General features: G+C 38.2%; 2 long non-coding RNA genes across 3 annotated transcripts in view; one reads left to right on the forward strand and one right to left on the reverse strand.

Annotated features, from left to right (window-relative positions):
* LOC123515899 overlaps window positions 1-2,011 on the reverse strand; it is a 3,172-nt gene extending 1,161 nt beyond the window's left edge. The window contains exons 1-3 of one of the 2 annotated variants that reach the window (XR_006678004.1): window positions 1,874-2,011; window positions 1,000-1,118; window positions 1-17 (exon numbers count right to left, since the gene is read on the reverse strand). The exon at window positions 1-17 is cut by the window's left edge and continues 57 nt beyond it. This is a non-coding gene — a long non-coding RNA (uncharacterized LOC123515899). Of the gene's footprint in view, window positions 18-999; window positions 1,119-1,546; window positions 1,566-1,873 lie in introns of those variants that run through there. The other variant, XR_006678005.1, reaches the window with a different exon arrangement.
* Window positions 1,916-14,729, forward strand: part of LOC123515900 — an 83,607-nt gene continuing 70,793 nt past the window's right edge. Inside the window, exon 1 of the long non-coding RNA XR_006678008.1 lies at window positions 1,916-2,024. This is a non-coding gene — a long non-coding RNA (uncharacterized LOC123515900). The remainder of the gene's footprint in view (window positions 2,025-14,729) is intronic.

Genomic DNA, 14,729 nt, shown 5'->3' on the forward strand with positions numbered 1-14,729 from the left:
AACCCACCCAAGGGATACTGCAAGAGATGGGTACGTGTAAATTAGAATTCCTCACATATTTACCAGTACATTCTTTTATCGGAGGTAAGTTAAGTCCTTTGAAGGCACTACCTACCCAGTCCAAAATCAGATGGCAATTAAGACAATAATGAGGAATGCTACGAGTATCAGCGTGGTTGCACTTACATGCAACAGAAACACAAACTTAGCAACTGGGCAGATTATTTTTTTCTTTATTATTGTTTAACACTATCATATGAGCTTTGTTGGGTTCTACTCCTGGCATGGCGCAGGATCCTCGAAGAAGAGTAAGGATGGTGCATGCATCATATCCTCTCTTAGACATTCCATTGCAACTATAATCTCTGTTGCACCACATGACGGATATAGTACATGTGGCGATGTATTGTTGTATTTTATTGTGGTAAATTCTCGGCGTAATAAAGCATCACGTGTTGTAGTTCCGTTCAACACAATACTGGCCTTTATCCATCAACCTAAGTAGATGAATATAAGTACATTGCAGAGTTTTATCGAAATATACTATATACATGTCGTTAGTCCCATTACTTCCGCCACGGCCAATTAAATGATCATGTAACATCATTAAAAGAAGATCAATCTTTTAGATGAAATGAACAATTTAATCTTAGTTACGACTATTTTTTCCTTCCACTAAACAAAACTTATGGAAAAGAGAAAGGCGTAGGAAACCCATTAAAAAGTGACAGTAATAGAGGCAAGTTTGACTGACGGGAGAACTGACAGGCTATGTATGATATTGAAGTCTGTTAAATAGATGGATATGGACGAATAAATGGAAATTATAGTGGAAATACAGATCACTGTGTGTGTGTGTGTGTGTGTGTGTGTGTGTGTGTGTGTGTGTGTGTGTGTGTGTGTGTGTGTGTGTGTGTGTGTGTGTGTGTGTGTGTGTGTGTGTGTGTGTGTGTGTGTGTGTGTGTGTGGGGTTGGACTGGGTCATTTTATAGGACTCACATTTTGTAGAATTTCCTGCGAGGGTACCGAGATGCAAGACGCTGCAAGGGGCTGCCAGTGGTGGGCTCGGTCAAGAGTGCCACTATTAACACCATTACCGCCACCACCACCACAACCACCTGTAGGAAGAAAGAATTCTGTTTTACCTGTGACGAAATAGTGATAGAGTTACAAGCAGTAATGTGGTCATCTGTTAAAGTTTTCTTTTAGGCGTATCTCATAGACTTTGATATAAGGACGGAATTATGTACATGTTCAAGCGACACAACAAGACGTGAGGGACTCTAACTTGCGCGCGCGCACACACACACACACACACACACACACACACACACACGCTGCACACCGCGTAGTGTAGTGGTTAGCACGCTCGACTCATAATCGAGAGGGTCCGAGTTCGAGTCCCGGAAAGCGGCGAAGCAAATGGGCAAGCCTCTTAATGTGTAGCCTCTGTTCACCTAGCAGTAAATAGGTACGGGATGTAACTCGAGGGGTTGTGGCCTCGCTTTCCCGGTGTGTGGAGTGTGTGTTGTGGTCTCAGTCTTACCCGAAGATCGGTCTAGAGCTCTGAGCTCGCTCCGTAATGGGGAAGACTGGCTGGGTGACCAGCAGACGACCGTGGTGAATTACACTACAAAACATGCACGAAACACTGCTTCATTGATATAAGTGAGGTGTTTGTTTCATGTTGTATGGCTTTACACTTTAGTGTTTGTTGTTTTCAAGACGTGGGACTGTATCCAAGTTCATGATGTCATGAAGACCCGTATGTAGACTACTGTTCGAGAAACACGAATCACCGTAGACTAGTCCATAGAAAAAGAAATAGAGTTGCTCTAAGGAGACGAGCGTCGGCGTGCACTATTCTGCCTACCTTGCTAGAGCTGACCATCACGACTACCAGGGAGGTTGCGGGAGGACTGTGCCTTCCTCAGGTCTGCCTCGCCACATATACCCTCCACCTGCCGCCACACCCAACTGCGGCAAGGAGCCACTTGGTATGCAATCGAGCACACACAAGAAAGGTAGTTATTTATGTTTGCCAATGTCCTTTGTGCTCGTCTGGCTTCCATGGCATGTCAGGAAGGCTTGGCTGCACACGCATTTTCTCCTTCCATGAAATTCAATTCAGGACTGGGAACATTTAAGGTGTATGTATTAATACTTGAACACAAGGATAGATGGGGTTCGAAAGCAAGTTTACGTGTATCAGGATGAGTTTCATGAGACGCGAGCACACCAGTGAGTTGATAGCGTTATTCAGTGTCATGCCTTCTGTGGCGTGGTTTGCCGTAAAGCGTCAGCAGGTTCTCAGGTTCCTCCGAGACGTTTTTGGTGTCTAATAAAACAAGCACAAGAATTATCGGCGCAGCTTATTTTAGTGGTCGCTTTGGCTTCGCTTATGCAGCGAACAAAGGAGGAAATCGCGAAAATAACGTAATACAAGATTTGGTGGTAAAAAATACATTACATTGAATATTTACTTGATACAATATAAAATTGTAAGATATATAAGTATATATATATATATATATATATATATATATATATATATATATATATATATATATATATATATATATATATATATATATATATATATATATATATATATATATATATATATATATATATATATATATATATTGTACACTCACGACTCTTATGAAGCAAACATCAGATAGTTTCTTGTTATGGTGTTGATTGCGATGAAATACTTGAACTTCTTAACGGTTGATGTTTTTATAACGGTGCAGTAACAACACTATGGGTATTTCATCTTCTTTCATTCATATCTTTATCTACTACATTTTTCGTAATAAATATCTGAATCACTTTAGAAAACTTTGAAAGTTATCCTTAAGTTTTTGTGTAAGTACTTCTTTTAACTCGTGACTATCATTCTTCAGTATATTTTGGTATAGTAGTAGTAGTAGTAGTAGTAGTAGTTGTTGTAGAACCAGCAGCAGCAACAGCAGCGTAGGGAAAAGTAACCTTCGCCATATGGAGAACAATAATTCAACCTCCGCCTTCCAGTCTTCCTTTACATACTCGCTTCACTTTCTACATCCACACCATCCGTACAACGTATTTATGTTCCATCACTAGACTTTCTCTCCGCCCACTACCACTACGACCATCACCACTACCGCAGACCTTCCAAATGGCTGTCGTTCTCCCTCACGTCAACATTCCGGTTGGTGTGTTCCTTTGAAGGTGTGTTTTATCGCTTGGCTGAGGGAAGGTTCACTGGGTCTCCGCCGATACTGTCGTCATGGGCTGTGGTTATCGTGAAGTACTGAGTCCACGAGAGAGAGAGAGAGAGAGAGAGAGAGAGAGTGGGTGGATGGGTGACGGGGGAATAAATTTGTTGGAGTAAGTTTCCTTACTCAGTCCAGTCCGGCGCTATCCAACAAGGACAAGGAGTAAGATAGCTTAATACTCATTAAAATCAATGAAGCATGAAAGCGGCTACACGATTGCATTCCTTTTATTTATGGCTTATATTTTGAAGGTGAATACATATGTTGTGAAAATACACAAAAGTGATGGAGCCGAAAAAGGAATATGTGAAAAGCCAGAAGCGAGAGTGATATAGAGGCGCTGCCCCGCATACTGATGCCACCCTTCAGAGGCGTTGCGTGTTCCCAGAGAAGCACAGCGGAGTCTGAGGTTTGTGGGGGGTTTGTAAGACACACACACACACACACACACACACGTGTGTGTTAAGTACATGTGACGTTCTGCATGTTCGTATATTCGTACGTGATAAGGAAGTTGTGAAGGCAACCCAAAGAAGGATGTTAGTGCGTTTATCACACACATACACACACACACACACACACATAGAGAGAGAGAGAGAGAGAGAGAGAGAGAGAATTTTACTATATAATCTTTTAAGGCGATTAATGAAGAGCTTAATATTTCCCTCGTAAATTCTCTACCCGGTTTGGGTTCCCTGCACAGAATCATCTGTACACGCAGTGTGTTAATAGCAGTTCAATCATTCACATACCTAATGGTCTGATAAGTGAAAGTTCGAAACAAAAAATGGTTAGAGGTCGTATATCGTCGTAGTATTCCATGTGGGTGTTGAGGTTGTGTAAAGTTGCAATGTCTGTATTCCTTCCTGACTTGGAGGAAAGTGAAAGTGAAAATAATTTAGGAATTGTTCATTACATCTCTCTCTCTCTCTCTCTCTCTCTCTCTCTCTCTCTCTCTCTCTCTCTCTCTCTCTCTCTCCGTATCCTTCCCAATATCAAATGTTTAAGTTTGATCTCGCTGTTAGATTCATCTGTTGGAGTATATTATATATATATATATATATATATATATATATATATATATATATATATATATATATATATATATATATATATATATAAGAAAAGAAGGAAGCTGCAAGAGGCCGCTTGGCCTATACGTGGCAGTCCCTGTATGATTAAAGCTACCTAATTCCATCTATTATCCTCATCCATAAATTTATCTAATCTTCTTCTAAAGCTCCCTATTGACTCAGCCCTGACTACATGACCGCTGAGTCCGTTCCACTCATCAACCACTCTGTTTGAAAACCTTATCTTCCCATTTTTCTCCTAAACCTGAAAATTTTCAAGCTTAAACCCAATGTTTCTGGTTCTGTCCCCACTAATGATCTTAAGAACTTCACTATATTCCCTTTATTATAACTTATACCACTTAAATATTTCTACATATATATATATATATATATATATATATATATATATATATATATATATATATATATATATATATATATATATATATATATATATATATATATATATATATATATATATATATATATATATATATATATATATATATATATATGAGCTGTTTCCTTATGAATTAACCTGATATCCAATTGGCTACAGTGATAGCAAAGTATATCATGCGAAACATGTAAGCACTGCGAGGTCCGAAAGAAAGTAAGTCTACACATTTCCCCAGTGGGACCCTCACGCGAGGAGTAGCGTGGTGTGTTCTTGAATAAGAAGGTGAGGCAGGAATGTGCAACATGTCTTCCAAGGACAAAATGTTGAAGTGTAATACTCGGGGTATAATAACTCATCGGTTTTGTCATCGGGTTTGCCGCGGATTACACACGCTGCGTCACATCCAGGAAAAAACTCGATTGTTGTTAATCACTGTATGTTCTACGTATATTTCTTCGAAATTAATATATTTCCTATTATTTGAATAAAAGATTATGGTTAATTTCATACTGGTTAAACAAATACATTAATCCTATTCAGCCTACTATCTGTTATACGGAACGTGGACTTTTTTTCCTTTATGTAGGTGGGACACCGGCCAAGGGCAAGAAAAATGCGGTTAGGAAAAAAAAAAAAAGCCCGCTGAGGAGACGGTACCCGAACAGAGTTTAAAGCGGAGTCAAAGACTGAATAGGTGTCCTGAAATCTCCCTCTTGAAAAAGTACAAGTCATAGGAAGTTAAAGATACAAAATCAAACATGCATGGAGTTCCAGAGAAAGGAATGGACGATTAAGAATACTGATTAACTCTTAAATCTGTCATTATCTTATTGATACCTGGGTACTTCCAGGTACCGTATACATCTCATCTTTCTTTCTTGGTAATATTTTCCGATGACACGTGTTTCAAATTAAGTATTTTTTCTGATCAGAAGTTCGTTTTCTCGTGTATTAATAAAGACACTTAGGCAACTTACGGAGGTGAACTGCGAAAGTGCCGAGAATAATAGCCCCCACACATGTCGGACACTCAAACGCGATATCACTGCATCACACCAGTTAGGCGCAAGCGGAATTTCTCTGACCTTGGTTGTCTCGCCACTACATCATTTTGTGGACTCCATCCGCAAATCCATGATCTGTGCACCTAGATAATTTATATCATGATGACTGATTGCACGCACTGTGCCTGGACTGCCTGATGAGTAACACAGGTCGTTAATCCTCTCGCATTTCCTGATACATATTCCATCAGTTATATATTCAGCGGCAGTCTGCTGATTACACAGAAGGAATAATTTTGTCGCGCATGAAATATTTGATATTCAGAGAAATTTCATCTACCTATTGTGTTTATCTTTACGTTTATTCGTATTGATAATTTAGCAAATAATTCATTATAAGATTTTCTCATAGAATATACAGTTAAAATGAGTTTGTAAATACTGGTAAAGGTGGCATCAGAGACCATAGAGATTTGTTTGGATACGAGCACATTCTTATTCGCGATCACATCGACAAAAAAATCCAGGAGAGTGAGAGTAAGATAAGAATATCTTAGTCTCTAAGTCTCTGAAAGGAAGAGGATCCATCTTCACCGCCCACACTGTGAAGCATTGTTACCCTCAGGGCGCGCAAGCAGAACCAATGTATATTCTCTTTCTTGCTGCACCTTGGTGAGAGGGCCTGACTTTCCGATCTTTCTAAGATTTCCAATTGGGGCTGAAAAAATCTAGTAGTTTTCAATGCCTCAAAACTCAATTATTCCATCTATCAACTCGACACAACCTTCCAGACAACTATTCCCTCTTCTTCAATGACACTCAATTGTCTCCCTCTTCCACAATGAATATCCTCGGTCTGTCCTTTGCTCATAATCTTAACTGGAAACTTCACATCTAATCTCTTGCTAAAACAGCTTCTATGAAGTTAGGCGTTCTGAGGCGTCTCCGCCAGTTTTTCTCGCCCCTCCAACTGCTTACTCTGTATAAGGGCCTTATTCGTCCCTGTATGGAGTACTCTTCGCATGTTTGGGGTTCCAGTCACACAGTTTTACTAGATAGGGTGGAATCAAAAGCTCTTCGTCTCATCAACTCCCCTCCTCTGACTAACTGTCTTCAGCCTCTTTCTTACCGCCGGAATGTTGCATATCTTTCTCTCTTTTATCGCTATTTTCATGCTAACTGTTCTACTGATCTTGCTAACTGCATGCCTCCCCTCCTCCTGCGGCCTCGCTGCATAAGGCTTTCTCCTTCCTTTTATCCCTATTCTGTCCAACTCCCTAACGCAAGAGTTAACCAGTACTCTCAATCATTCATACCTTTCACTGGGAACTCTGGAACTCCCTCCCTGCATCTGTATTTCCGAATTCCTACGACTTGTCTTCCTTTAGGAGGGAGGTATCGAGGCATTTGTTCCCCAACTTTGGCTGACGCTTTTACATTTTTTAGAGAGCCAGCACTCAAGTGGGCCTTTTTTTTTATCTTTTTTTTTTTTTGCCCTTGGCTGGCCCTCTTCCCTACGTAAAAAAGAAAAGAAAAAAGATCCTCCAGACAGAATCACTATGTATTCATAATAATATTTCTCTCCACTTATATATCAAAGCAATCACTTTCTATTCCTATTACTGGGCATCCTTTTTACACCTATCGCCCTCAACACATCATGCATCCATCCCATTCGTTATCTTGCCTTTCGCTTTATACTTCAGTCAGCTTCTTCACTGATCTTATTCTTCTCTCATTCAGTGTATATGAACAAACAAATGCAATTTTTCTGTTGTATTCTATCATCCGACTCTCGGGCAACATCAGTTTTCCTCCACTTTTCATTCCATACTATATCCACGCAAATCATTTATGCACACGCTTCTCAGACTCCTTATATGCATTACATCCATTTTCGTCTTTTATTCCGCAACCCCATGTAATCAATGCTGCCGATTCTACTACTCCCTCATCTTCCTCCTTTTTGCTTTCATCCCATGTAGTCTACATCTAAGCACTTATTTCATTGTTTCTCATACCTTCCTCTAATTCATTTTAAAATTCACCTCTTACAGGTTATAAATTAAAGAGCACCTTGCCAAAGGAAACGGAAGCTTTAAAGTTCACATTCATTAAAGTGGCGTAAGTTAAGAAGGGATTGATATAGAAGTGATATAATAAGGTATATAACAATAGTGACACAAGCATAGGATAAAATAAGTAATAATGGGTTCAAGCTTGATAAAGTTAGATTTAAAATAGATAGGAAGGAATTGGTTTTCAAGTAAAGTGGTAAATAAATGAGATAAATTCAGTAGTCAGACTGTTAGTTAAATTCCTGCAGCAGAAAGAATACGATACGAACACTTCATCAGGAACACAAGTCAAAGGTTAAGGAAAAGGCACAAACTGACCATTAACCCTCAAGCTTAAACTCAAGGGCAGTGATGTTCGAGTGCATGTCAGTCACAAAGACGTGCTTGCCTTGTAGCTTCACACTAAGGTAATTCAGGTGCGCAGCACAGTCCGTGAGCTATCGTGACTCGAAGTAACGTATTAGCATGGGGAGGGTTGTTCTAAGAGGATAGTGACATTCTCTTACTGCATTTCACACACACACACACACACACACACACACACACACACACACACACACACACACACACACACACAGACCAAGATTGGAATATGCTGGAGTGGTTTGGTCCCCTTATAAAAAGAAGCATATAAGGAAGTTGGAGAGATTGCAGAGAATGGCAACAAAAATGGTTCCGGAATTGGCAGAAATGACCTATGAGGAGAGATTAAAAGAAATTAATTTGCTTACCTTGGAACAAAGAAGAGAAAGAGGAGATTTAATACAGGTTTATAAACTGTTGAACTGACTGGATGAAGTGGATAATGAGCAAATGATGTTGAGAGAGGAAAACTTAAATAGAACTACAAGATCGCATAGTAAAAAGATAGCCAAAAGAATATGCTTGAAGGATGTGAAGAAATATAGTTTCCCACAAAGATGTGTGGAGGTGTGGAATGGTTTGAGTGAGGAGGTGGTGTCAGCGAGGAGTGTGCATAGTTTTAAAGGAAAGTTGGATGTGTGTGTAGATATGGAGACTGGGCCACACGAGTATGATACCCAGGCCCTGTAAAATTACAACTAGGTGAATACAACTAGGTGAATACATACACACATACACACACTGGGCAGCGCATAGGCTCATGAGTCAGTTTAGCTAGAGGAGGTCGCCGTAATGCTCGTTGATCTTGTTCATCAACACCAGCATGGAATTGCGGATAATGAAGGTTGCAGGAGAGGATATAGTTAACGACTCTCACCAGGATAAACATGATGTCCACGAGGCTAGCAAATTTGGCGTATAAAGAGTTTTGTTGGATGATGCAGTGCACCTTGTGGATGGGCTGTGTGTGCAGCGTCCTCATAGTGCTGCACTGGTAGTGAAGCAGCACCTTCCTTCTTTCTCACTATCGCTGGGGTACCATCGGTCATCACGCACAAGAGACAGGGGACGGATCAAGAGGGTGCTGCTTCGCACACTGAAGCACGACGTCGAAGATATCTTGGCCAGTGGTGATGCCGTACAGCCTTGTAGGACAAGCTGGAGGAATTCCTCGCACTCTTGGAGATCACAGATGAAAATAACCATTTGAACTGTGTCTCCCGTGCCAGCGAAATGAGGATACAACAGCTGATAGTGTATGTTGTGAATATCTCGATGCGACGACGAACGATGCAGGATGAAAGGCCCAAAGGCAGAAATTTGCTTTGGACACAACGACAAGGCACTTGATGAAGGCCAGTTGCTTCATCTTGTTATAAAGGGGGCTAGAGAATTCATAACCGGCGAGCACCACCTTGTTGGTTGACTTTAGAAGTTTGTATGCGAAAGACCTAAATTGCTTTCTACGAGTAAGACAGTCTAACGATGACGATTATGGCAGCTAGAAACTGGTAGATTTACGCTCTTAATGATATATGCCGTATGCTCTTTCGTTTTTATTTCTTGTCAATGCTTATAAAGATTTTATTACTTTTAGTCAAATTGTTGCATAGTGCAGTGAAAGAATTAAAGATAATAAAAATGATAATGATAATAATAGTAATAACAATAATAATGATAATAGTAATAATAATAATAATAATAATAATAATAATAATAATAATAATAATAATAATAATAATAACTATAATAATAATAATAACAATAATAATGATAATAATGATAATAGTAATAGCACAAATCATGTTAATCATACGTAACAACGATTACAATGATAGCTTTTTGTTGTGCCGAGATGAGATCGTTGTGTTGCTATCCCATGAATGACTAATTCACCCAAATATAGCAATACAAAGACATAACAAAGCAGCCTGCCGAACTAGATCCTGCGATGCATAACGTTGCTACATTAATAAATGAGTATACGCTTAGACGTATCGGTATTGTACAGCGGTTACGTAATGAAGGAGTATAGTGTGACACGTGGCTGCGTATGCGGTGAATCACTGCATTGTTGTGGAACCCTTACTAGGTGGTCGCGTCTTTCAAGGACACGAGGACGCGCGCAGCTGGCACGGTTCTTCCTCCTCAACGTAACAAGGACAGCCTCTCCTCTCTCGATCTGAGAGAGAGAGAGAGAGAGAGAGAGAGAGAGAGAGAGAGAGAGAGAGAGAGAGAGAGAATTATTATTGTTATTGTTATTTTTATTATCATTATTATTATTATTATTATTATTATTATTAGTAGTAGTAGTAGTAGTAGTAGTAGTAGTATCAGTATTATTATTTTCATCATCATCAACATCATTATTATTGTTATTATTATTATTATTATTATTATTATTATTATTATTATTATTATTATTATTATTATTACTATTATTATTATTATTATTATCATTATTATTATTATCATCATTATTATCATTATTAGTTAATTGACAACATTTTCTTATTTGCAATAGTGTATGTAAGTTACTAAAACACAATAAAACCATACAAGTAACTACAATTAGCTTCAAAATAAATTTGTTCATATAAACACAATTACCTATATATATATATATATATATATATATATATATATATATATATATATATATATATATATATATATATATATATATATATATATATATATATATATATATATATATATATATATATATATGTCTCCCTCTACCAAACAATTAGGCAATTAGGACACTGCAAAATTTAAACCAAGTAAAGAAATAATCTTTATGTAGCTACCTTTCTCCAACTAAAAGATTAAATTAACAAAGCACATGCAACCAATAATTAGAATTTTGTGCATATACAAATAAAATACAATTATACATCTTTCCATGTGTTTCCCTTAACCATTTATGATGTGCGCCAAACACATGATAAGGGAGACTGCATAACATATTAGTTACAGTGTTATAAACTTTAACGAAAAAGAAGGAAAAATCCTTTTGCATTAATTAAAACTACTATATTCATGGTTGTACGAGTGTATAAGTTTCTTAGTTAAGCCACAAGTCCATTAGTCTTTTTTTTTTTTTTCCTCCTCAATCATAAATCCTATGATCTGGAAGACTGCCAATAAATTCGAAGACTTAAGACTGAGAGAAAGCTCCAAACACAGTGGAAGCGTGTACGGCGGATCAATTGACCAGTGACCATGATTGCATGTAAATAAGGAGAAGATAGATAGAGCGTTGTTGGATAAGGGACTCGTATTTACACTCAGGACTCCCACAAGTCAGAGGACGCATCCAGTAGTGGTCAGTTTTCAAGGTCAGGATTCAAGGCCAAGGTACTCGGAAGACTCCCACTTGTATTCATTCCAACTTTACTTGTTGTATTTGTGACCGCGAGATCCACGTGAGCATGAACAGCTGAGTGACCTACAGATTTTTAGGAGCAGATAACAGTTCTTGTTTTGTTCATTGTTTTAAGCATTATTATTTTGCATTATTATCATCATTATCATTATTGTTATTATTATTATTATTATTGTTATTATTATTTTTTTTTTATTGTTGTTATTCTTCTTCTCCTTCTTTTTCCTCTTCTTCTTCTTCTTCTTCTTCTTATTATTATTATTATTATTATTATTATCATTGTTATTATTATCATTACTACTACTACTACTACTACTACTACTACTACTACTACTACTACTACTACTACTACTACTACTACTACTACTACTACTACTACTACTACTACTACTACTACTACTACTACTACTACTACTACTACTACTACTACTACTGCTGCTGCTGCTGCCACTACTACTACTACTACTACTACTATTTTCTTATGAATATGTTGGTATGAAAAAAGAAAAATGTAATTATTATTGTGAGAACAGTAGTTCGTACAAAAGCTATGATTGACTTATGTATGCAGTGCCTCATTTCAATAGAGCTTTCATGTCAATCAGGAACTGGAACAAGACCACATTTTTACCACGTGCTTCAATCCGTCCACGTCTCACCTTGGCACGTTTTCCTGGCACTAGGGAAGTAATTTGCAGCCATGTCCGTCCACGAAACATCACGTACGAGGAAGCACGTTTTATGAAACTCTTATTGCATACTGAATTTAAAGTGGCAAGCAACGATTGGGAAATTTAGAATTTTGTGTAACTTTTCAATACCTTTTCGCTTCCTTTTTGAGGACTTGAACAAAGGGCCTTTTCCTCTGACTTCTGCAGCTCTTGACAAGGCCCCCTCTTACAAAGATAAAAACTGTCTAGCATAATAGTAACGATAAAACGTAGTGGGAAGAAACCTCTATGAGTAGTGTCGTATGATCCATGTCCTCTTAGTGAACTCTCTCTCTCTCTCTCTCTCTCTCTCTGACAACTACAGGCCGCCTGAATTATCTATATAGGTATGTGGCGATATGGGCCCTATAGACGTACGACCAACAGATGAGGTTCCGATCTAACTCCGATATCAGCGTCACCCACACACGTTCCAATTTGGTTTCAATTCACTTCAGTTCTGCCGAGACGCTGTACAGTGCGGAGTGCAGACATGTCCCCCTCAGTCCCAGTCGGTGATAATGTTAGACCTAGCTCTTGCAGCAGTTACTGTGTTTTGTATTGTAGCAGAAATAGATAAACCAAAACGAAAAAAAAAAAGGAAATGGGCCTCATTTCTCTTTCCCTTATCTGAATATTCTTTGCTTTTTACTCGCCACAGACAAGGATATTGCCTGTAGAGTTCAAGGAATTCCCTCCAAAACTCTTTATCATTGGACGTGGCCACCATCTGTAGTTGTTCACGCACAGTATGTTGCCATGAAACTGAAGTAAATTGTACGATTACCCCATAGACGTTAAGACTTCCGCTCGCCTGACCGGAAACTGAAACCAGGAACCTGGCATTGACGATTGACAGGTTGGAAGCGGACAGCTCAGGCTGACTGACTCCGCCCACTTTTGATCGTATGATAACACCATACACGTTGAGATTTGCTTACGATTCCGGCGATCGGATCTGGTCATCGTAACGTCTATGGGCCCATTTACAGAGGTATGCTGTTTCCAGGCATTTAGGGTTCGTGTGATTTTGCGCTGTCTGTGCGGCTGCCTTCCGTCAACTAATAAAATTCTAAGAAGTCACCGAAAAAAAATAGTAAATCGTTGTATCTCTAAAGTTACCGTAATTGGTAAATTCCAAAGCATGCATAACATATAATTCAATCTTTTTTGCTTTGCACACATATAAAACAATTCACTATAAATATTCTGACAAAGTCTTTAGACATTAGTAAATACAGAGCGTCATTTTTCTCTCGCGCGTTCGCTCCGCCAACATATTCATCCGTCTTTACTTGTTATCTCACGCCGCCATGAATGAACAAGCCTCACCAACTGAGAGGCAGGTAGTGCCTGAGGACTTGCCAAAGATAAGTATGTGGTTGTTTTAGTTTGCACGTAGATTTATAAGAAGACTGACAACCGAATGAGCCTTTTTTTCTTTGTATACTCGTATTTTTGTTGTTCTTGGCCAGTCCACCTCTCTTACATAAAAAAAAAAAAAAAAAATAGCCTACATGATAAATCTTGATGGCGACCTATTATCAAGATTTTTTCGTGTGTGTGGAATTGACTTGCATATTTTTATCTGAATATTTTTTTTCTTTTTGTATCTTCATCAATAGCTTGTACCTTAAAATCAAGCTGCAGATCATAATAAATCAAAGTCTAAAGCCTTCCAAATTAATGTTTTACCATGTCCACTTGTGAAATCTAATTCTGGCAATATTTCATATAAAGTGTGCTAGGATAAGTGACAAGTGTGGTGAATTTTTTGTTATATTTTGCATACTCTATGCTTTGAACACCTAAGGAAGCTGACCAACCATTAAAATTTCGACAGTAGTGAAGTTCAAAGGTAGGTGGCGGCATTGAAGTATCATTGATATAAGTCGCCAAACGTTACTCTCCAAAATGAAATCTTTTATTGAACCTTTTTAAGTGTAGGTACATAAGAGAGTGATGCCCAGTTCTTTGCTTAGTTGAAAGACTATAGTTCTTGAGCAACTCAACAAATACAAGAAAAATAACAAAAAAGAAAAAGTTGGCAATTTTTATGAGTTGACGTCTATGCAGCTTCGAACATAAGCCATGTTAAAAGTCGCGCAGTCGCTCACATAGCATCGGAAGATTGACAAAATTAATGTTTTATCGTTCTATATCGGGTATAACTAATCTAACTATGCTATTTATAAACAAAGGATTTATTTTGTATATTCCATCACGTTTATTGCACTGTTAACATAGTAAATGTAAGAGGAATTGATAAGGTAGCATGAATGTTCTATCTTTCCATATAGCCAATCTAACGACGTAAGCTGCAAAACAAAAGGTGTTATTTCATCATGTTTAATACTCTAGTAACAAGAAAATTGAAGCAGATTAATAGAGAAGTACTGTACAGATTCTGGTCTTCAGTATTGGGTATCCCTAACTTAACTATACTG

Source organism: Portunus trituberculatus, chromosome 40 (assembly GCF_017591435.1).
Source record: "Portunus trituberculatus isolate SZX2019 chromosome 40, ASM1759143v1, whole genome shotgun sequence".
Lineage (NCBI taxonomy): Eukaryota > Metazoa > Arthropoda > Malacostraca > Decapoda > Portunidae > Portunus > Portunus trituberculatus.